We start from the raw sequence: 25,456 nt of genomic DNA on the forward strand, positions 1-25,456 counted from the left end.
TTAAAACAATTGTCATCATTTGAAGGAGACCATATTTTGGTAACTCTATTTCCACAATTTTTATCTTTATTGAGATTTTAATTTTTCACTGTTAGAATGATATAATATATGCAGTTTTATCCTATCATTTTTATTTAAATTGCATTTTATATAAACTTCCATCCTATTACATGTTCTTTATTAACAGAGTCTTTATAGGTTGCATAATACTCCATCCTATAAAGGGGAATTCCACACCATAATTTACCAACCACTTTCTTATTGTGCCATGAAGGTTGTTCCAGTTTTTTATATTTATAAATAATACAGTGGTGGATTTGTAAGGCATGCATTTTCACTAAATGTGCTTTTACTAACTGCAAAGACCTCTCTTCCAAGATCCTATCTCTCTGTCCTTTTAAAGCAGGGCGATCTCCATTAGAGCAATCAGCCTTTATCATGCAGAGAGAAGATTTAGTTGTGGATTCGATTCACAACATACCGTTGTTTTCAGTTCAATTCAATTACTCCATTCCATGATTCCCAACATCAGTTGGAATCTCTCTTGAGAAAAATATCCAAACTGCTGCCACTACTATTAATAATTAACTATTATGACTAGAATACTTACCAGGTGCCATGCAGAATTTCATGCAGTCATCACAAACTTTTACCGTAGGTACTCTTATTAGTATTAATATCATAGAAGCAGGCTCTGTTTTGTCTACATAATTGCTTACAAGCTTGAAACGGCAGACACTGAATCTGGTCCATCTTGTTAGTTCAGTAGCCCTTGGAACAGGGATGAGAATACAGTGGGACATGTTAACCATCCAAACATAAATGAACTGAGCAGTGGTAAGAAAAGGATCGGATAAGCAAACTATGGTATCCAATCTTATGAAAGTTACTTAAACTACTCTGAGCCTCAGCTATCTCTTCTGTAAAATGGGTATTTGGCTATATGAATGTTGGACTATATGTTTTCCAAGGGATAAGTATTAATCACTTTATGCCATCTTTGTTTAAGAATTAACAATACTTTCCTGTCCACCCCTATGTGATAGGCCCGGCACTAGTTACTCGGTGATCTGAAGCTAATAAGATTAAACTTATTCTGAGAGTCTAGATGTTTCATGGTGAAATGCTAGTTTTTAAGTCCCAAGATTAAACAGGAAAGGATGCTGCAAGGACAATGAGCAGATCAGAAACCCAGCTTGCTGGTCCAGTCTCCATTGAAGATTACTGACTCGAAGAAGCCTTCCTGGACTAGCTGACAGCCCCACCACACATACATGAAGCTACCCTGGTATCTATCCCCAGAGCAGCTTATCTTTCTCCATAACATCACATCTCATGCTTAGATTCCTGGTTAAACTCTAAGCTTTGGAGGTATGCATTGTGCTCACTCTACAGCCACAACATGTAACTTTCAAGTGCATTTGTGGCAGGAAAGAGAATAGGAAAAAAAGAGCTCCTAGTCACTACCCAGGGATACAAAATCTGTTAATAAGGAAAGATAAGAAGACAAGTGCCAGAAGAAAAGAGGGAGAAGGCACTCCCTTCCCATACTTGGATATTTTCATACAAGTTAGAATAAGAGGTTATGAATTTAGAGATGACAAAAGGTAAAAGATCTTGAAACAAAAATTGACAACACATATTCCATGGCTTTGCAGATCTCACTGATGAACTGTTTTCTCTCACACTGCCACTTATTGGAATAATCCAATGTTTTCATATCCATCCAGACATTTTAAATCTGATGTCACCATTCAAATCTTCTCTTTATACTGTCTGAAATTTTGTTTTCATGCTTTTATGTCTTTAATAAAGTCTTCCAAATATAGGTGACGGTGAAGGATGGAACAGGCTAGGCAGTCCCCTTCCTTAGTAGATACTATTCTCTGAATCATTATTCTTTGGGTATGGAAATCCCATCAGCCCAAAGTCCACCTGTCTTTATAAATTTCATAATTCCAATGATAAAGAAAAGATTCTAAAACATTATAAAGGGAAAAAATATGAGATATGCTACCCATCAAAAATAAGATTTAAATAGCCTCAGTCTTTGCTGATCGCAAATAGGAGCTAGAGGTCATGATATCTTCCAAGATTTGGGGGGAAATTATTTTATACCCAGAATTTTACATTCAGTGCACACTGTCAATCAGATGTGAAGGTATAATAAAATGTCTTGGTTTGCTTTATTTTTGTTTTTATTTCCAAGGACTCAAAATTTTACATTTCGAATCCCCCTTCTCAGAGCATTTCTTGAAAATGCCTCTAGCCAAACAAGAGGGAGGTAAACAAAGAGAATGATGTGGGACAATAAAAGGGCCCGATCATCCCCAGGACAGGAAAACCCTGCTGAGAGCTTTCTGCAGCGCACCCACGTGGTTGGGCGCAAAAGAGGCGCAGAGGGGCCTCAGGAGTGTTGTATTTAAGATGTTTCATAACGATGGAAGAGCGATTTATGGGGTTTTCACTTACAAATGCAGCCAAAAGAGAAAACGTAGAAGAGACAGTGAAACGACACAGCAGAAGGCCAATACGACCCACCTGAACAAGGTCAGAACAATGGTGAACCTGGTGGAAGTGGGGTCAGGTGGCAGGGAAAGAAATGTTCTCATTACACCACCGAATTTACGCAATAAGAAACAGGGATTGGCATATAATATAACTGAAATTACACAGGGAACCAGTAGATGAGCTGCAATAGTAAACTAAAATTAACAATGAAATTAATTGAAGTAATGAAAAATTTGGGAGAAAGTGATGTAGGTAGATAAAACTGTGTTTTATCATAGCAGGGAATCTGTAAATCATGTCTGATGTTGGAAAGATGAGAAATAAAGACTGCAATCATATTATTTCAAAGATTTAATAACAGAAAAGTAAGAGTATTCCTTGGGGAATTGATCCTAGTGTAAAGATGGGGCCCGGGGACTGTTGATTTTTATCATAAATTCTTGTTTTCTTTGTTTAAGCCGATGTAGAGAATAATTTGATTTAAAACATTTTCAAGGGAAAAATGATTATAAGTATCTGACCTTATAAGAGATCTGCCTACTATGCAGCTTTCCTGTTTCTTTAAACAGCGATCCATTTTATTTTTGCCAGGATTATCTGTGATTAAGTAGTCAGATTTCTTTCTCTCTTTTTTTTAGAACCCCAGCTGCCTCCCTCACTCCCTCTGCCTAAGGGCTGAGAATGAAATTATATACATCTTTTTTCAGAATTGTTTGAAATGGTTGAATTAAGGATGCAGAAAAAAAAATCTCACCCTCGTTTCTGGAAGCAGCCCTTCATTGCTGCAGATCAGACGCTCTCTCTTCTTTCACCAAAAATCAACACCTGTGGAGCTATCTTTCTTGACCTTGATTTTTTGGGGGGTTACTCTGAGATCCCTGAGGGTTAGCTGTTGCCTATGTAAGAACTATGATAGTCGTATTAACACTGAGAAATTGCTCAAGTTTGTTGAATGACGCTATGGGCCAGGCATCGTTCTAAGGCATTTCAAACGTTATGTAATTCAGCCTTACAACAGTCCAGGGCACAGCAAGCCTGGTAAGTTGAGCAGAGACACCAGCACGCGTGGCCTGGATATTGAATCAGCCCCAGCCATGTAAGAGCTAGTATCTACAGACAACTTACTTTTAACCTCTCTGTGACTTAGCTTCCTTATCCATACAATGGGAATAATATTGGCACTTACCTCCTAGAGGTTGGGAAAGGATTCCGTGACTCAGTACATGTAAGCACTTAGAAGAGTGCCGGACATGTAATAGGTGATGGAACAGAATGATGGTATTATACCAATTTTATAAATAGAAACTGAGTCATCAAGAGAGTTAATGGGGAAGCTAAGATTCCAGCCTGGAGATCTGACTCATTCTTAAACTTTTTTGCCACTGAGTACCAATTTAGGGGATAAAGATTTCGACTTAAGTTTGCCTTATCCTCCACCTACTTAGGTAGAGGACACAAGCCTGTGAAGGGACGTGAACTTGAGTTCTAAACCCAGCAGTACCCCCTTCCTGCAGCTCTGTGGCCTTGGTCCAAGTCTCTGACTTATTTTGTTTTGTCTCCTCATTAGTGGAGGTATAAAAACCTCCTCTGCCAGGTGGTTGAGAGGATTAATTAAGTATGTGTGGAAAGTACTCAAACCTCAGGAAAAGGCATCTATTATGCAAGATCTTAATCTTCCTCCTTCCCTGATAAGCCACATCCAGGAATGTGTCTGCCCCCTGGAACTTTACACCATGAAGGGAACAGTAAGATGAGTCAACATTCAGATGTAGCTTCCCTTGCTAGTTTTTAAGCACTTTACTCTGCCCCCATCACTGTGCTTGGAATTTCACATATATTATATCATTTTAATCAATGAAAGGCTTGAGACTTGAAGCTTAAATAAGAAAAGGTTCTAGAATGTGACTTGAATCCCTCTGAAAAGAACAGGAATGTTCAGGAACAGGCTTACGGTTGATTCTCAATGGCAAAACATATTTTCCCTTGGTCACGTGTCCGTGAATGACTAAGTCAATTCTAATGAGAAGATGAGCTCACATTGCAAGTGAATGCTCTGTGATCTCAGCTTTTACCATAACATCTGACAATTCCTTGGGCTGGAAATAGTCACTTTAGAGTTTTACAGTTGAAAGATTGATCACACTGAGTCCTCCTAAAGGCTGAGGTGACAGAGTTGACCTCTGCAGTAGAGAGAAACGGAGGCTCACGGAGATGAAGATGTGCACAGGACCAACTGGCCAGGAGGTGACAGACCACAGCCCTCCTTCCCTCTCTCCTCCTGTGCTCCATTCCGCCTCTCCTTAGAGCCTCCCACGACGTGTGTGGGAGCCCAGGTTGGGACACGCACGTTCCCCAGTGTGTGTCACAGCCACGCAGGGGATGCAGTGGAAAGAATGATCGCCTTACTCCTTATGTAGAGGGTTTCTGATCGTAAGCAGCTTTGGAGAGGTAATTCGTTTTCAGGTGGGAAAAAGTGACGATGCTGATTTGGTCTCAAAGCTCAAAACTTTGTGGCAAAGTATCCCTAAGAAGCCAGCTTCATACTGGCCAGCTCTCACCCTTGCCGGCCAGCCTCCCTCTTAAGCCAGAGAAGGGGAGGTGAGGAAGGGGACCTTGGCATCCCCAGAGAGTCACATTTTGGGCCCCTGTTTATACACATTGTTAGCACAGAGAAATGAAAAGCCTCCAGATCTGCTTTTCACGAGTAGAAATCAAATCTAATGTTCCGGCATTTGCAATTTCAATATTGATACAGCCTCCTGCCTCTGTAGAACTCAGAGTCCAGGAAAACATGCACGCTTCCCTGGCCCTTGTTTGCATGGGGCAGGGATAAATTAGAAAGTCACTTTGTTTTCTTTACATCAAGCACTACAACTCATTTCTGTGATCATTGTCAGTGAGATTCACCTTTTGGGAAATCCATCTTAGGTAAACATCATTGACCACCCACATGTACAGATGCTCTGTTAGGAAAATAACTTTCCCTCCCCCCACCTCACCCTACTTTGTGATTTGGTAGTGAAGTATGGGGGGAAATTCCACTAAGAAAGTCTATTGTTCTCTAGAGTTATTCCATGTAGGACAATGGAGTCAAGGTTTGTTTTACTGAAAATACATTATAATTTCCATAAATACAATTACATTCTAGTGAAAAATATTCTGCAATCACAGTTTGGTCACATGTACAATTGAAATATTAGACGTAGAGAATGGAGATCTCAGAGTTTCCTTAGAAAACTGATTACTAAATTTTCCCAAGTTTTCTTTTTGAAGGATATTCATTCATTTGTTTACTAAGTGCCTGTTACGGGACAGTGATTGTGATAGATTCTAAAGGTACAATGAAAAGAGGACATCATTCCTCCTGTACATGGTTTTCTGTCTGCAGGAGAGATGGGATTGGGGCCACGTAGGTTATCAGACAAATGTTATTGAATCTAGTGTCACCTTGTGAGAGAGGTGCCACATTACCGATATTTTATAGACGAGGAAACAAATGCTCAGAGAGGTCAAGTAGTTGCCCAGGGTCCCCAGCTAGAGAGTGGTGGATTCTGAACCTACAGCTGTCTGGCTGTAGGGCCAGTGTTCTTTCTTCTTTTAGGAAGACAAGGATAAGGATTGCCCTGTGGTTTGCAGTTGTCTGTAAGTTATCACATCATACAAGTTTGCATGTTGGTGAGACCAAGCCTGAGTGGGTCTGTGTGTTGTTGATTTATTGGGGCGGCTTCCCACCAGTTTCCTTTCATTCTTAGTAACATGAACGTGTGTCTATTCAAATTTATTACTATTTGGGGGCAACAGAAATATCCAATACAGGGAAATAGTTAAGCTGTCATCCATTTGAAGGCATAATGAGTAGATATTTAAAATATTGTTTATAAAAAAAGTCAAGTGAACTTTTTAAATAATTATCAGATAATGAAAAAATGTACCTGCAAGGTACACAAGTGTGTGTGCATGTATGTGGGCACTGGTGACACTCTGCAATGGCTGCATAAACAAAAGCAAATGAGGAGGAAAATAGCTGAACTATCAACACAGGCAGCAGGCTTTTAAAATTCATCCTATTTCTCCAAATGTTCTACGATGTATCTTTTATTTAAGTAATAAATTAAAGTGAAAATTGTCTTATCAAAACCATCTTTAGCCCTAAGTATAGTCGATAAATTCGTGGTACCCTCCAACTTAAAACCAGCCAACAGGAGTCGTGGACAGATTTCCCCCCAATCTCTGGTGGTCTACAACTGGTATTTTATGTCATGCAAACATATTGGATTTTTCAATGAAAGAAATGCATAAAATTGAAGTTATGTGGGAATATTGCTGAGAGTTGTATTTTTTTAATATATTAGCATTTTCTCCCATCTACCTATCATCTATTTATATCTATTATCTATCACCCTATCATCTATCTATCCATATCTGTCATCTTTCGGTATCTTTCTATCATGTATTTATCACCTATCTATGTGATCTATCTTCATTTTCTTGATTTCAAAAGAAAGAACTCACCCTCTTTGAGCTCGTGCGGTGTTCCCACACTGAGCTTGAAGTATTGCGCTGAATCCTCATGACCGGCCTACCAGGGAATTACTAGCCATCTTGATTTTATGTGATATAGACAAGTCCTCATAGCCAGCAAGGAGCAGAGCCAGGACTGGCATCCAGGCAGTCTCTGCCCACTTCTCCCCATGCAGCCCTCCCCAGTCAGTCCCAGCAGTGTGTCTGTTTCTCTTCTCATGCAGCGCTTGGCATCGCCCGGGCACCCAGAGGCCAGGACACTGTCAGCATGGTTGTTTCTGCTGTTATGATTATTTATTACTCATTTATTAGCACATCAACTTCTTCACATTCTCGTGCCCAGTTACTTTTAGTTACTTTTTCTCCTGTTTATACCTATTTGAAAAATACAACCAATCATTCAAATCAAAGATGTGTGGTTAATCGAAATGTCTTCAAATGTAGGCAATGGAAAAATCTATTGGAATTAGGCATTTCAAGGAGAATCTTCCTGGAAATCTACCAATCAGAATAAAATCACCGATGGGGAAGTAGAAAAGATGATCAAACCTTTTCTCTGTATGTGGGCCGCCTTCTTTCCAGGGATGCATGCTGAGGAAAGTCAATGGGAATACCACTGTCAAGTCCTACAGTAGGACTCGCTTGACATTCTTTACCACAATAAAGCCCTGAGTCTTTAGAACTGGGCTGAAAGGTCCCTGCTACTGTGTCCCCCTCTTCTCTTCCAGACCCTCCTCCTGTCCTAGTCCATCCCAACCCACTGTTCCTCCCACAGAGCCAGACCAAACCATGCTCACCTCCTCATGTCTCTCTTGCTCACGCCTCTGAGCCTGCACGCATTCTCGCAGCTGGCAATGCTGCTCATCCTCCAAGACACAGTGGGAGCATGACCTGTCTGGGAGGAGTCCCCAGACCTCACCCTTCTGCGGAGCACATCCTCCCCTTCCTAGAGGTCATTCAGCAGAGCAGCCCTTCCCCAGACACTGAACCAATACCCCAAATAGAGCATCACCTCGTCCAGACCCGGAAACTTAGGAGTCAGGTCTGAGCTCAGGGGGGTCCTCAGTGCCCAGCAGGGCATGCGGCTCACAGGTGATGCTCGAGAAGGGTTTCTGGGCTTCTGTTTGGGGGCTCAGATCTGTGGAGCAACACCGATAACCCAGCTCAGTTACATGAAGCAGGATGGGTGTTCATCGTAAAGATCGTGGGTGATCTCACGGGGCTAAAAACGGACACGGGTAGATTTCAGGAATGGATGGGGAAAATGGACCCTCATGTAGGGTGTCTTTAACCTCTTCCTTTTTGGCCCTTGTCCATGTTTGTTTTCTATTCTCCCCTCCTTGTCCTCCCCCTCCTTACCTTCTCCCTTCCTCCCTTTCTTCTATCCCTTCACTTCTCTCACCCACCTAAGGAGAACATGCGGCACCTTCCGCTAACGTGAAGATCTTCACAGACCCAGATTCTGTTCCAGGTTTCTTCAGCAAAACTGCACCCCATTTCTCAAGTGCTATCTCCAAATTTCCAAGACTTTGATTGGCTTCCTGGGGGTCCGATGATCAATGCTAAACCAAGAAAATAGCCAGGAGGCAGAGCGATATTTTACCACTAAGGTGGATCCTGTGATAACAGTAAAGGTCTTGGGGAGCCAAGGTGGACGGTTTCTAGAAAATGGATGTCAGGGGTGAGTCACAGGGTTATCCTGTGCATACACACACACACACACACACACACACACACACACATGCACACACATGCACACACACACACACGCACTGCCCAAAGCATAGTAGGTTTGGCAAAATATTTGTCAAATTAGGCATTGTGTATACACACGCATATATTTACCAGTGCAGATTTTACTATTAAGGAACACACATTCACAACGGTGGTTTCTGCCTGGGAAAAAAAAATCCTCTGCTAATTGCACCCTCACAGAAGGAAAATGAATTTTTATTGCGGTCCAAATGTTTGCTCGGGTCAAAACATTCTGTTATCTTGGACATGTGTTTAATGGTATTTGCTTTAATGAAGAGCCATGGCTTACCTCCTTCTCCACAGCACTTGATCTTGCATTCGGGGTGTGGGAGGTCACGCAGCATGCGTATGCCCTTGGTTGTGGTTCAGCCTCATGCCAGCAGGACCAGAGAAGGATGGTCGAATACGGGACTTAGCCTTCCATTAGTAGTCTGCCTGGGTCTGCATTGCTGCCCTCTCTCAGCTTGCGGTTGGTCCTGCAGTGTGCTTCAGTCAAGAGCAAAAAGGATATGGTTGGTTTTAAAAGGAGAGTCTGTGTTTTAACAGCCATTGCAATTTGTAATTTGTCCACGGAGTTGCAGTGAAGAAGAAATGTGGAGGAGACACAAGCACCCCACGCGGCCTCGCTGACAAGGGCTCGCTCAGGGAGCCAGGCGGCTACGCCCAAGTCCGCCTTCTCCCACCTACCAACTTTGGCAAGTTACTTCACTTCTCTGTTCCGGAGTTTACATAAAATGAGCATAATACTAGTATCCAGCCCCCAAGCTCAGTCAGGGGCTTAAGTGAATGACTAGGAGACGGTAGACTTGGTGCCTGGAACACAGCAAAGATAACTTCTGAGATTGATGGAGCCATAAATGCACGCTGCCTGCTGTCCCTGGGCAATCTGCCTGTAATATCCCCGTGCTGACAACCAAGTCCCCTTGCTTCTGGCTTCCTGGAAATCCAGCCTCCCTGCCCAGCTTCTATCTGCTCAGATCTTTGGCCCTTTGTGGGTAGAGTTGCAGAATTTCCAGAATCTCTCCCCTGGCCTTAGTGCATCTCCCTATCAATAGGTGTTTCCAAGGGGTGGAGAGAAGTAGGCCATCTCCACATCAGTGGGTAATTAGAAGGGCAAGGTGGGCAGGGAGCATACTTGGACCAGAGAGTTCGGGTGGGGTCTCTTCTTCTGCAGCCAGGTGGCAAGAGACACAGGAGAGCAGAAGAGGACCGCTTGTAAGAAATAAACAGCTTCCCCCCCACTTTAATTCTCCCTTGGGCTGATTTCAGTTTCAGAGGTATTTTGCCCCGGGGTCCCCCACAGGAGTTATACCCTTTGCTCCTCTTATGCTTTTACCACATTGCCTGACCTTCTTTGCCTTCTTCTCTGGCTCTGGCCCCATCACATACACCGCCCCCCGCCCCACAGAGATACAAACACACACTCACACACACCATACATGCATTCATACACACACGCACTCCACATACCACATACACACATGTAGACACCACACACACACACACGCACACACACACACACAGACTCACACACACACACACACTCTCTCTCTCAGGTCCTTCCACCGTGCCTGAGATGGGTGCAGAGGATGGAGGGACGCACTGTGAACACGGAGGAAGTCAGAGAATATAAGCCACCTCTAGAAGGTCAAAAAGGTAAGGAAAGGTCATACATTTGTAAGAGCAATGTGTGTTTTTTTATGAACTATAAGATCATATTTGTGTATTTTTTAAGCCCCAAGTTGCAGTAAGTTGTTAACAGTGGCAGTAGCTAACCGTCCTCATCATGGGGCCACTGAAACAAAAGCAGGGAAGGGAAAGAAGGTGACCTGATTTCTTATCCTGGGCATGGTGCGCACTTTGTTTATGAATTCCTCACCCAATCTTTGGGTGTCGGTATCAGAAACCCTACTTTCCAGGTGAGGAAACAAAAGGTCCAGAGAGGTTGAATAAACTGCAAGGGAGAATACAGCCAATGAGAAACTACCTGAATTGAGACCTGGGGCTGTCTAGCTTTTCCTACCAAATTTTGCTGCTACCTGGCAGTTCTCTCCCGACCACACCTAGTTGTCATTCCCCATGCCTTCCTCTTCCCCTGCTGTCTGGATCTTTAGGTGCTGCAGCCCCAGCGGGCCCAGACATGAAGAGGTTCCCACAGAAGAGACTGCACGGCTGACAGTGAATATGCTACATCTTAAAGTCAGGTTGGAGCCCAGAGGGTGCAGGAGGGAACCACTGCTACCTGGACAGAGGAAAGGCTGGACCAAGAGAAGCCACACCAATGACCTACTCAAGCTCTGCAACAGGGGCTGAGATCAGCTGCTTTCCCTCCGGAGTCAGTTTCTAGTAAGATCACTTCCTCTTCTGAGATGGAGACCTGACCCATTTCAGAAAATGCCTGTCACCCCATTTTGGCAGCATCATAAAACTAATACCCACACTGTAAATACCACACATGCAGTCCTTTTAGTGTTTTCTTTCTTTTTTAAGTCAATGGTTGCTTTCCTACAAGTTATTTCTCTGAATCTCAGCTTTTTCCATCTGTTAGGTGTGAGTGCCAGTGCAGAATTCAGGGGGCTGTTAGGAGGGTCAGTGTAAAGAAATGAATACATGCGAAAGCACTTTGAAAACTGTAACATATCATGCACACTTTCATTACTAATTGAAGAATTTATATCCTCCTTCATTAAAAAAAGTGTTGACTCAGAAGGGAAATAATAAATTTGATGTAAGCATACATACACACATACACACCTGGAAAAGTTCCACAGGTAAGATGGAACTTGGGAGAATTAGAATGCAAAAGGTTATGCCCTAAGGAAATGTCTCTAAAATGTTATCTGCCACCTGTGTCTGGGTTACCCACAGCCTTACTAAAATGCAGCTCCATGGCCCTGCCCTATACCTGCTAAATGGTCATATTTGAGGACAGATATACAAATAACATATTTGCAATTTCAATCCCCAGTTAATGTACACTCAGGTTTGAGGACCACTGTCACAGTTTTCAAAAATTACTCAGAGCAAATTGTAAATTTCACCCCAAGCTTCTTCAAGAGTCAAAACACACATGCTCAACTGAATATTCAAAGAGTTCACCAGCTAAGAACAGATCATTTCTTTAGGAAAATCACGTATTTATTTCTGGTTTGAGTCCTGAGAGAAATCCCTCCATCAGGAACATCCTCATAAAATCAAGTTCCCCTTGACAAAGTTGAGGACTGTGGATGGAAGGCGCAGCCAGGCCATTGCCAATGGCCAGGGAGGCTGCCCGTTGTGCATCTTCTGAGGCCTGCCTTTCTGGAACTGTGCTGTGGCTGAGTCCCTCCAGCTGCTCAGTATGGGATGTGCATGCAGGTGCCCTGGGGCCTGATGCCATCTCCAGGGACTCTCTCTTTGATGTGACTGCGAAGAAGATTTGTTCAAGAGACCTGTTCACATGGAGTGCGTCCTTGATGACTGGGGCTGCTGTGAGCCACACCAGATGCAGAGAAGCAAATGACCATGGCAACATTCTGGTCCTGGGACTTGGTGCCTTGAAACATGGATGCTTCCACAAAGACGTTCTCTTCCTTTTTCTCAATCCCCTTCCAATATTTAATAAAGCACTAATCTCATCGCTTCTATTTCTATTTCTCAAATATGTCTAAATTTGGTAGTGAATGACTTCCTTTTGAAAAACCAACTTTATTGACATATAATACATATAGCATACAATTCACCCGTGTAAAATATATAATTCAATGCTTTTGGTATATGTGCATAAGGTTGTAAAGCCATTCCCACAATCAAATTTTAGAATATCTTGTCTCCTCATTGAAAGAAGTTTCCCCATATCAATAGCGGTCAATTCCTATCTGCTCTCTTTCCCTGTCCCCATGCCCTGTCCTAGACAACCTTCTGGACATTTCATATCAATGGAATCATATGATACTGTGTGGAGGTTGAGGGGGTGGAGCTTCTTTCATTTAGCATGATGTTTCAAAAGTTTATCCATGTTGTAGCAAGTAGTATTTCATTCCTTTTTAATATCACATCATATCCCATGATATGGACATACTACATTTTACTTATCCAAGTATCAGATGGTGGGTTTGTTCCATTTTTTGGCTGCTGTGAATGTGCTGTGAACCATTCATTGCATCTTCTGTACAATTATTTTTGGTGATGTACACTCTTTATTTCTCTTGGGAATATATTGGGAATTGCAGAGTCACCAGAACTGTGTGTTTAACTTTCAAAGAGCTGCCAAGCTGTTTCCCAAAGTGGCTGCATGACTTTACATTCCCACCAGGAATGTTTCCACATCCTCACCACCTTGTTACCTTGTTAGGATCCCGTCTGTCCTTTTGGTCCCAGCCATCCTAGTCAGTGTGAAGTGGTACTTTTGGTTTTGATTCACACTTCTCTAAAAATGAATGATACTGGACATCTTTTGACACACCTTTTGGACTTTTATATATCTTTGGGGAAATGTCTATTCAAATATTATGCCCGTTTTAGATCTGATGCTGCTGCCGATCACATTGCAATAATTCTTGATACATTCTGAATACAAATACTTTATAGGTATAAGATTTGCAAGCATTTTCTCCCATCTGTGGGTTATCTTTACAGCATTTTTTAAATGTTAATACTGTCCAGTTTTCTGTTTTTGTTTTAGGGTTTTTTTGGTCACTTGTGTTTTTGGTGTCCTATCTAAGGATCTATTATCTAATATATGGTCCTAAGGATTTACATCTATGTTTTCTTCTACAATTTTTATAGACTTAGCTCACATTTTCCTTATTATTCATTTTGAGTTAATTTGTGTGTAAGGCAAGAGGTAAGTGTCCAACTTCATTCTCGCATGTGGACAGCCAGTGGCTGGATATATAGATTCCCAACACCATCTGTTGAAAAGGCTATTTTTCCCCCATGGGATGGTCTTGGTGCTCTTGTCAAAAATCAAGGGACCACAAATGTAAAGGTGTATTTCTGCGCTCTCAATTCTATTCCAGGGATCCCTGTGTCTATTCATGTTTTAGACCAAGGCCACCTGCAGCCCTGGGAGTCTGGAGGCAGGGAGGCCCTAAGGATTCTGCTCAGTTGGTAGCAGTCCCTTTCACCCCAACAAGACTACCCACGACCAGCTTTTCAATGATGCTCAATGCACATGCTGATGTGTCTCACTCCTCTTTAAAAATATTCTGTATCTTTCTCTTTCCCTGAAGGAAAATCTAAACTTTAATATACTTTGTAAATCCTTCCATAATATGACCCTGGATCACTCTTTCAGACTTAATCCCCAAAAAAGAATGCAAAAAAGGCCACAGTTTCTGCAGCTCTTCCCATCAAGATAGAGAGGCTGCCATCAAGATAGAGAGGCTGTGGCCCCCACCTGGAATCTGGGCTACTTGCTTTAGTCAAGGAAATGTGGCGGGGCTTAGGGGTGAACAGACTCTGAGGCCGGGACTCAAGGAGTTGTATGGGCTTCTGACCTGTCTTTTGTGACCCTTGGAAGCCAGGCAAAGAGTCCTGGGATAGCCTGCTGACTGATTGGACACCATGAGGAGGAGATACGAGGCTCCCCAGCTGAGCGGTGCCAGGCTCCCGATGACCCAGCCGCTGCCGTCAGACTCAGAAGTGAGCCTCGGCCAACCTGCTGGACACCGCTCAGATCAGAGCTGCCTGTCTGAGCCCATCCCAAACTGCTGACCTGCACAAGTGTGACAAATCAACGGGTTTTGTTTTAAACCATAAAGTGTTCAGGTGGTTCATTATTCAGCAAAACTAACTGACATAGTCTCTCTTCTCAACCCTGCCTTACCCTTTTTCTCACCATAAAGCCTTTGACATGTTGTTCTCTTAGAATACTTCTTCTAGTACCTCCATTCGTGCTGCAGGCCCTTTCTCTGGGGAGCCTTTTCCTTGGCCCCACACCTGGGTAAGGCAAGGCACCCTTGCCCTGAGTTCCCATAGTGCTCTGCATCTCCTCTAGCATTACACCTGTCACCCTGTATTTTTCCTGCCTGTTGACCTGTCCTCTCTCCTCTGGTGCCCAGAAAGTAGGGGCCACAAAGAGGGCAGCAGATGCAGAGCTGAATTTCATTGCTTTCAGGATCTAGCTGGCTGGCATGTGGCAGGAGTGCAGTGCTGGACACCTCCCTGAAGTTTGAGGGGTCAGAGGATGTGACCTCTGAGGATAACTTGCATTTTGCATATGAATGGGAGGCCAAGTGTTTTCCAGGTAAAAGAGATGTGTATAAAGACCCTCAGGAGAGAGACTGAGAGAGAGGGAGAGAGAAAGAGAGAGAGAGAGAGGGAGGGAGGGAGAGAGAGAGAGAAAGAGAGAGAGGGAAGAGGGAAGGAGGAAGGGTAAACCATGTCTGGAGATGAGGAGGAATCCAGGTCTTGTCTGATGAAGCAGAGAACAGGTGAGGGCCAGGAGCCCTCAGGGGGCACCAGCAGGCTGCAGTCGGCCACCCGCCCTAGGTCAGTGGGGTGTCCCTGCTGTTCAGTCCTATCTGCTCCCTCTGTGTACTTCTCTGGACAGAATACAGTCATTCTGAAAACCCCAACCTGGTTCAGCTGGGCTGGGAAAAATCCAAAAACTGGACTGAGTTTCCAAGTGACCTCAACTAGCCCTTCTGTCCCTCAGACTCGGGCCAGTGGCAGATATTTTCTCCCAGATAAACAGGGGCGAGGGACAGGCATGGGCCCGAAGCATGTAAACAGAGAGCCAGGCTAACAAAAAGTGGCCAGCTGACTCTCTGCATTTCCTCCAGTGTCTGGTGGGGAGCTGGCCTTTTTCCAGGTGGTACTAATAAAGTCAGCCTGGGATAATGGGATAAAAGCCCAGAAACATGAAAGCTGCCTGGAGGGGAAAGAGAAGGGGACGGGGGATGCCTTCATCCCAATGTCAACTGTTCCCGCATTCATCAGATTGAAATATCTCAAATTGGACTTGTCTGCTCTCCCAGGAACATTAAGAGAAGCCGCAATTCCAGAGTCATAGATCTTTAAAGCAGGAATAGCCCCTTTAATCATGTGGTCCCGACTCTCCTGGGAGAGGTAGGAAACGTGAGGTTCAGAGAGGGTCTATGCCTTGTGACAATCTACACAGTGAGCAGACGCAGACTGGCTGACTTCCACTTTCCTCAGTGAGACTGTAAGAGAGCTAAGGCTAAGGACCTGTCTTCCTGAACTCACTTCAGATCACCATACCACACACATTAGGGTTTCAGATGGGGAAAAGGAGACACACAAGCAGACAAATGATAAGATAATCCCATAGAGAGGTTGGCGCTATACGTCATGTGGGACAGGGGAATGCAGTAGTGGCTGGGTGGTGAAACATGCATGGAGTGGCGAGGGCAGAGGAGGTCAAAGAGGGAGAGTCAGGGAGGCCCAGAGATATTCCTGGGTCTCAGCACCAGGATGAGAGATGACCCTGACACTATGTCAGACATGTCTGCACCACGGTGTGTGTAGAGGGGGTCAGAGCCGAAACACGGAGAGAAACCAGGAGCACTGGCAGGTTAGAGGTGGGATAAGTGGGTAGACCAGACAGCTCAGCTGAGAAAGTCCAAAATATCAGCCCTATATTGATGGCAGGATGGTGAGAGTCCAAGACCAGGGGCAGTCGGGATTGATTTGAGGGACTGGGCCGCTTTCACATGAATGAAGGTCTGCATATATCAAAACAGCTAATGGTGTATAACATCTTTAGCAGGACAGAAGCCTACTTCCAATAGAAACAGGGAAGGAGCAAGGAGAAGCGCTTGGATTTCGCCGGAGTCCTGATGAGTTTTCCTAGGAAGTGATTTTACTTGTATAAACCTTTTTGCGAAATGAAAGATCCACTTCCACTTGCATCTTGAGGAACATAGGAAGAAGGTGAGTAAGAAACTATTCCCTGGGGCTACTCTCCTGGCTCTGCCTACCAGCTATGGAGCCTCTCCAAACCTTAGAGCATTCTTTTGTATCATGGGGATAATGACAGAAACACCATTTTGAAATCACAAGGCTGTTGGAACATGTAAACCATTTAGAATAGTACCTACACATACTATGTGCAATGGGTTTGTGCTTATCATCTGATAATTGCTGTTTTGATATATGTTTTAATGTGCAATACTGAGAGCTAAACCCTAGTGACATCTAAGCATGGGCCTCTGCCAAACACTGAAAACATATTTTTACTCAGTCTTATCATCACCGTCAATGGAATACAAGACATTTCCTCTTGTATGGTTTTCAGGTGAGCTTCAAGGCCAAAAAAAATAGTGACACATGCCGTCACGTTCTAAGTATCCACAACCTGGCTCTGCCATTATCAGCCTCCTCTGGTAGGCTGGGAATTCACTGGAAAGGAGATGAGAGAAAGTTCCTTTGTGAAGAGTTGCTGGCATGCTGCTTTTCCATGAGCTTTAGCAACTGAAGAGAACTGTCAAGAGAATGTTTAGGAGAATTTGACATGTTCCCAGGATTTGTGGGTCATACAGACCTTTATCTCTTACCTATAAAAGTCTAGAGGTAGGAGGTCGGCCTAGCTTAGGGTGGCAGGGTGAGGCCAGTTAGCAGCCGTCAAAGTGAACTTTTCTTCCAGCAACTCTTGGTATCAGCCAGCGTAACCAAGAGAAACCCTGCTTTGGGATGCCGGAAAGAATGCCCTAGAATAATGAGAAGGTCTCAGCCTCAAGAGGCTAGAGACCCCTCACATGCTGAAGGTTGAGGGGATTCATGAAGGACCCACTAAAGAGGGCATGGCCCTCACCAGGGGCTCCCAGTAGGGGGATCTTTGAGGAACCCTTAAAAGCATCTCAGAAGAAAGAATCACTTCTGGACACAAGCACCAACTCCTACTGCAGCCATACCAGGCACAGAGGCATTTGGACCCTGAAGTCCCTTCTGTGCCCACCCCCTAACATGGTTCGGATCCTGGAAGACTCAGACACAGCACAGGGAGAGGGGGAAAGAGGAGGAAAGGAAGGTGAGAGAGAGAGAAGAAATCACACCTCCTCTCCACGCTGGCACTTGAGCCCATCTGGTCCAAGCAAGTGATGGGATCAAGTTCTCAATGGGATGAGAAATGTCATTAGACTGGACTAGCCATTTGGACAATTCAAAGACAAGGATGGAATATGAAAGCAAGAAAACGATGTAAAAGAATAAAGTTGATTCCTGCCAGCATCCAGCCTAACCCGTCTCATTCGTGAATTGCAGGGTGCAAGGTTGGGTAGACTGCTCACAAGGTTGGGTAGACTGCTCTCTCCATGGGCAGGAGGAGAAAACCACTACGCGGACAGGCCAGGTGATTTTTCCCAAAATACCACAGATGTTGAGAATTCGAACCGGAGCTCTGCACCCAGCTCCATCTTCCTCCAGAGGCCATGCTCACAACCACTTGCGCTGTAGCTGCAGCAGTCAATGCAGAGCAAGGGCTGATGGGAGGCTTGGACAGGAGGCGGTGTGCACGTCTGCTCAAGAGCAGCTTCCATTTTGCAAAGCAGAGCACAACCCATTTATTGATGAGCCTTTTCTTAACTACCTCCCTCATGTTTACAAAATGATGTGTGAATGCTGCCCCGTTTTTAATGACTCCTTATTTACATGGAACGTGTTATTTATGGAAGCAGAGATAGCGCCATTGCAAACCCATTAGAAGGCGGAGATAGCAGGAAGTCATTGTTCGCTCCCCAGCCAAGACAGGATTCTAATTACTCAGTGGCTTGCACCCTCCTTGCAGAGGTACCGGGCTTAATAAATAACACCCCGTGTGAGAACGGTGCTTGATGTAAATTGTGACTTAGTCGGCACAAATGGATGGTTGGCCGGTGGAGAGCTTCCAGCATTAGGCAAGAAAGTTAACAGCAGCCTGGGAATTCAAAAACCTGGCTCCTCAGAGATGGCAGTCCCCATTCCTCACTGCACACTTCTCAGAAACAATTAACATTTTTTATTTAAGTAATAAGCTCCAAAGCAGAGAAGGAGCAGGGAGATAATAGCGCCTGTGAATTCACGAGCTGTTTGGAGGTGAATCTATGGGCACTTCGCATAATGAGACGACCATCCTTGGATGCCAATTCTCAGAGAGCGTTTCAGTACTAATCACTTTTCCAAGAAATAATTCTGATAGTCCAAGGTGGAAGCTGAGCTTCAAAGGCTAAATTGCTCCAATAACTTTGGAATCCGTGAACTCTCGGGAAATGATAGTTGTGGGAGCGAAGAGACAGTCATTTTGGTTTGTTAAGAAAATATGATAGGCTTTTTAGAAGGAGAGATGGGTGGTCTTCCTGCTGTGGTGCTCAGAGCTGCAAGACCGTTCTGTGATTCTGGGAAAATCAACAGAGAAGATGGTGATTCAACACTCCATTCCCCTTGCTCAGAAGGCAACGCTTGGGCCAGTCCAAACCAGCAGCAGAGTAATTCAAGGAAGAGGGTGGGAAACTGGGAGACTCGGATCGAGGAGGAAAAGCAAAGTCCCGGTGAGTGTCCTCCCGGCTATGTGAGAAATTAACTAGAACACGAAACAAAACAGAACGCGTAAGTGAAAACCCCAAAGTGGACTCCACCCAGCCTACCCTACCCTGCGTACAGGCTGCAGGGATACTCCTAAATGTTCTCTGCTACTCTGCCTGGAGAAGGCGAGGTGAACAGTAGATCTTGTTTTGCAGTCTTTGAAAAACTGAATTTGACTCTCATGCCTGCCACTTGCATGCTCTGGGACCTTAAACGTGTGATACGGTGTGTTCATTCATTCATGATAGCATTCCTTGAGCCCCTGCAGTGAGTCAGGCTCCAAGCCAGCCCTGGGATACAGACACTCGCGGGCTCATGTGCTCAACAGCGTGTGTCCCAGAGTCTTGCTCAGCGATTGCATCTCAGACCCTTTCTTATTTGGTCAAAGGCCCACAAAACCTGGGCTTTTCCCCCGTGGAGGTTCAGCACCGCTCGCATGTCTGTGTCACTACAGGGCTATGGCCTTTCATGTGTGTTTTCTCACACACAGATGGTTCAGGATGAGACTTGGAGGGAAATATTATCAATCCCATTTTACAGATATGGAGTAACTTGAACAAGACCCCAGTGCATCATGAGCGGCAGAGTCGGACTTCTGATGCCCTCTCTGAAGGCCAGTGGGTCTCAGCACAGCAGCCCTCATGTGTGCCCAGGCCGTGGGCTCTCACTGCCCAGTGAGCAGGGCAAGGGCAGCACAGAGGCAGAGAGCCAAGGCCAGTCATCCTCTCCTCTCTCTGCTACACTGTGTGACCCTGGTGTCTTGCTATCTGGGCCTCAGTTTCCCCTCATTAAACTGTGCATGGAGAGACTCAAGCCTGCTGTGTTCAGTTGTCCACACGGCTCCTGGCCAAGGGACAAGTAACAGGTGAGACCCAACCCACTCCCCTTTTGTGAGTTTTGTGCCCTGGTGAGCGGCAGGACCTGCCCGGTGGAAGGAGCAACCTTTGCTTCTTCTCCCAAAAGCCCTGCGTGTGCTACTCAGTGGCCTGTAGAGGCGAATGAGCTCCCCGTCCCTTCTCAACTCCCCTTGAAATACCCAGTGTACACAGTCCTGGGAGAGAGTATGAGACAGGCAGGGTGAAAAGCTGGTGAGACTGCAGCCCTGAACTGATCTTTGTGAGCACAATGGGCCTTTGTGAAGGAGCAGTTGAGGCAAAGCTGCGCTGCAGAAAGAGCTCAGGCATTCGTGTCAGAAAGGCCCGGGCCTGCCTCCTGCCCCCCTCTGCCCAGCTGAGTGAATTCAGACGTCAGAATGACCACTGTCCTCTGTCACAGCTCACCGAGTGTCACTATACCCCAGGCCGCCAGGACACTGGATGTCCTGGGATGTCACTCAGACTTCACCAACAAACACTCTGCACACCTCTTTTGGCAAAGAGGTGAAGGAACCTGGCCATGGTCACTGAGTCAGGAGTTGCTCAAGCCTTGCCCGGGATTCAGGTTTCTCCAACCTCAAAGTCCTTGAAGTGTTTTCACTTCCCCGCATTTCCATTTCCTCTACTTAAAGAGGAAAATAACCACCCCTCTTCCCCACAGGTTCCTAATGGTCACAGTGGTTAGGACCTCAGGTTAGGTCTGAGTTCAAATCCTAGCTTCCTCACCTTCTAACCTTGTGTCTTTAAAAACCTAAGCCTCAATCTCCCCACCTTTAAAATGGAGACCATAATAGCAGCCTTTAACTGAAAAGCTTGTTGTGGATATTAAAAGGAAATTTTATTTACCCACATAGCCCCGAGCCCAGTGCCTGACACGTGGTAAGTACTCAGTAAACGTGAGCTCTTATGTTACTTAGTAGTGGTTGAAGTGATACTGGTATTATGTGAGTTACCCGTCCAGCTCCTGTATAACATGAGTGCTTAGTGTTACCCACTAGGTTTCCTTCCTCCTAGGAGAGGAGAGGGGATTAGGGCAATGCTCCAGTGGGAAGGGTGGCCCGCAAGGAAAGAGAGGCATTTGGGCCACATCCTCAGTGACTCACTGTTGACCTTGGCTGTCACTTATGCTTTCCTATTTGTCCCCGAGGAATGCCAGTGCCCAGACTTAGGAGTGTTGACAAAGGGTTTCACAGTGTGCCTCCTCCAGTGCCAGGAACTCTTGTTAGAGAACCCTCTTTAGGCCAGCAGCTCCCACTCCCTTACTGAGGGACTGAGGGATGAAGGACGCCCCCAGCTGGCTGCCATACGCTGGGCTGGTCAGCTCTACCTGGGAACCTGGGTGGGGGATTTGTCCAGGTGGCTCTTGGTCCCTGGAGTGTCTGGCCTCCCTGCTTCCTTCCCAGCTTCCAGTCACTCCCCTCTGACTCACTTCTGCTGCAGCCAAGAGGGCAAGTGTTGAGAGGTTGTTTAAAACATGCACACAACAAACCCTGTAATCAACCAAAGTGGTCATTTGATCTACGTGGGAAAGCACACCCTCCCATCGGCTCCCAGGCACCAGGAAGTGACACCAGCGAGGGAGGAGGCTGCACGGCTAGTAAGAATAACTGCCATCTGTCCTAGAATGCCTGCTGGTCACCAGGCATGTCACATACACCATATCATTAGTATTCACGGCAACCCCCTGAGGAAGGTTTCACAGGCTGTGTTTTACAGATGAAGGAACGAGGGTCAGTGAGGTTAAGAACTTGACAAACATCCTCCACAGACAACAGGTGGCAGACCTGAGATTCTAGCCAGGTATCTGACGTGGGAGCCCAGGCCCTACCTGTTCAGCCGTGCTGACAAGCAATCAGACCCACTCACCAATATGTAGAGAGCAATAAGAGTGTTATTAAAGTCGTAAAAGTCCCCACATCTGTAAGGCATCTTTTCAGGGCCTCAGAAACACTCTAGACGTCACTTGATAGTTGATTATTGTCTTCCTCTGGCAAAAGTCATGTGCCAGGCATTGTCCTAAGTGCCCAACACACAGAATATCAGAAACCCCTATCAGAATTCTAGGTTTGAGTACAGTTGGTAACATTGACTCTGGCAAGTCACTTAGCACCTCAGAACCTCATTGCATTATGTTCGGGGTACCAGAAAGGCCTGAGGCTTTTGATGTCAAGCCTCTAGTGCAGGGCAAGGTCTGGAATAAGTAAATGCTCATGGATAGTAGTAGTAGTTGCGCCTAGCACTGTTTTCCTTGCTTGGTACCCAGGATGCCCCCCTGCATGGCTCTTTCTTTGCCCCCAGCAGCCTGATGATCGAGCCTGATGTTTCTGCTGTCCTCATTAAGCTATTGGAGGTTTATCAGTTTTCCTTTATCCCCAGCGGTATCTGAAAAATAGGATTTATAATTTCTTTCTCAATGTCCTCTTGGTCTCCCCAGGGATAAACTCAAAGGCTCACTTACTTTAAGGGCTTTCCTGACCATTTATGCCAGAATACAGAAAGTGCTGAAAAACGGTTCCGGGAAGAGGCTCCTGAATCCTCCTCTGAGGTGGTCTCGATCTTCTCCCTTCCCCCAAGGCTCTCCCTGGCCAGCTGCTCTGGGATTTATGTCATCGAACCAATAAAAACAGTCATCTCTTTCTGGTAATTTTTAAATTTAAGTTTAACTAAACAGAAGCACATCATGTTCCTATCATGTCAGAATTTACGCAAAACTTTATGCAACTATGGTTAACATATTAAATAAAAGTTTGGGATTTATATCCTTAAAATTTTATTACACTTTTGAATCTGGATGATTCTGGGGTAGATTATCTCCAAGTTTACAAGATTCATGATCTGTCTAGAATAGAATGGAAAAGCCTGTAAGAAATGAGTGAATCAAAAAATGACTCTCAACAGAACTCTGAATCTGAAAAGAACAAAAATTCCAGGGTGGTTCTTCAACAAATTATGCTAGAATAATTGGTTATCAATATGGGGGAAAGGTTAGATCCCTACCTCACACCATGTGCAGAAACATGAATCCTAATGGATTAAAGACCTAAATATGAAAAGACTTTATGCTATTACAAGAAAATTTTAATGATTATTTCCATGACTCTAAGGAAGGATTTCATAAACCAGGCACAAATAGCACAAACCATTAAGGAAAATATAAACTCTATTAAAAAAAACTTTAAAAATGAAAATATAAGTCATAGGTTGGGAGATTAGTATCCAAAATTATATACACTAGATTTTCTCTGGAGATTCAGAAGAAACTATAGGATCACATAATAATTATTCAGTAAGGGTCAGTAAAGACTTCCCACTTCAATTAGGGAAACTGGTCTCAGTAAAGTTCAGAGGTAAGACAATTGTTTTCTTTCATGAGAGAAAAATCTTTGAGAGCCCTGCATGGACAGGGCATTATACAGAGACACTCTGAGACACAGTCGTGTCTGAGGCACAGATCCTGGCCTGGGAAAGGCCAGAGGCTATTTGCGGGTGTGTATGCATGTGTCAGAGAGGTATTGGCACCAATCATCAGGGGAAGGATTACACTGAGAATCAGAGGAAAGGAGGTATAACTGAATGCAAGGTGGAGGAGAACACCATGAACCCTTGTCCTTGAAGAATGAAGACACACTTCCCAGGTGGGAAGTCAAGGGAGGGCATCCCAGATGGGGGGAACATGAGCAGAACAAAAGGCATGACAGACTACAAGACCGGTGTGTTCCAAATGGAACAGGACTGTGTAGCTGGTGTGCTACATTCATGCTGGGAGTAGGCAGGTGGCAGGAAATGGCGTTGGAAAAACATCTTGAGCCTATTGCCGTGGTCACTGTGACCTTCCAGCTTAGGTGGCATAGCAATTAGTTGAACTGTTTCCTCCCAAGGTGTGTGTGTTGAAATCATAATCCCAAAGCCTCAGAGTGAACCAGATTTAGAAATAGGGTTTTTACAGAGATAATCAAGTTAAAATGAGGTTCTTAGGGCTGGCCCAAATTCAGTGAGAGGGGAAAATCTGAACACAGAGACAGACACATACAGACGCAAGACAGCGTGAAGACACCCAGGGAGAACGGCGTATGAAGACATAGGAACGGAGTGACACATCTCTAAGGAACGCCCGAGGATCCCAGGAGCGAGGAGAAGGTCACAGAACAGGTCCTTCCCTTGCATCTTCAAAGGGACTGTGGCCTCACTGACAGCTTGATTTCAGTCTTGTGGCTTCCACAGTTGTGAGGCATTACATCTTGTCCTTTAAGCCACCCAGGTTGTGGTACTTTTATACAGCAGTCCGAGGAAACTCATACAGGTGTGTGCCGAATGCTGACCCCCTAGCGGTGAAGGTTTTTGTTGGACTGAAATCACCAATACAACCTTGGCAGAATGCATGGGCTTCTTCCTCAAAAATCTCGCGGGAGTAGAGCTTAGTGTCTAAAAGCTGAGCTTCTGAAACAGACTCTGCTTTTGAATCCTGTTTTGCTTCTTTGTAGCTATTTGACCAGCACCTCAGTTTCCTGAACTATTCAGTGGGGAACATGCCAACATCCAAAGGGTTACAGGGAAGAGTAGACCACCCGTGCAAAGGACCTGAGCACAATGCCCGGCACCAGTAAGTGGTCAGCAAGTTCTGGCTTTCATTACTGAGCTTACCTCCCTTTAGCCTCTCAATGAAAACTGCTCTTTGCTTGATGAAATTTGCCTGCAGGCCCCCATGTGGCAAGACCTCTTATAAAAGAGGTTGTTTACATGCATCAAATTACCAGCATTTTCCACAAAAAGTGTTCTCTTTCATTTGAGTATTTACTTACAAAACGTAGTCCTAGCCCAGGGAAAAACGATGCTTGTGGCTGGTGAGCTGGTCCTTGACCCCAAGTCCCTCCTTCACGGTTCTGCCTAGAATTTCTAGAATATATCCCAAAGCATGGGCAAGCATGTAGAGACATGTGCTTTAGAAAGGATAAAATGAAAGCGTTTGGTCTGGGACCTGAATTGGAATCCCTTTTCTACCCCTGAACAACAGTATGAACTTTGACCAGTGAGCAGATCTGTGCGCTTCCATTTTCTCACATACAAAATGAGCCTACTGCTTACTTGGCAAACGCACTGAGACCTTCACAACAAGGCAAAATCTCCAGCGTCGCTGGAGGCACTTGTCACGCTTTGCTGCCCAGCCGTTCTCCGCATCTTTCCCCTCTGGTGAGAGTGATGCCCTGGCACCAGGGGGAATTGATAGAATGAAATGGTATCAGTTATTCTATGAGATTTGGAAGTGATCGGGTCTCCAGCTGCCAGTCTGCAAA

Source organism: Manis javanica, chromosome 8 (genome assembly GCF_040802235.1).
Source record: "Manis javanica isolate MJ-LG chromosome 8, MJ_LKY, whole genome shotgun sequence".
NCBI classification, from domain to species: domain Eukaryota; kingdom Metazoa; phylum Chordata; class Mammalia; order Pholidota; family Manidae; genus Manis; species Manis javanica.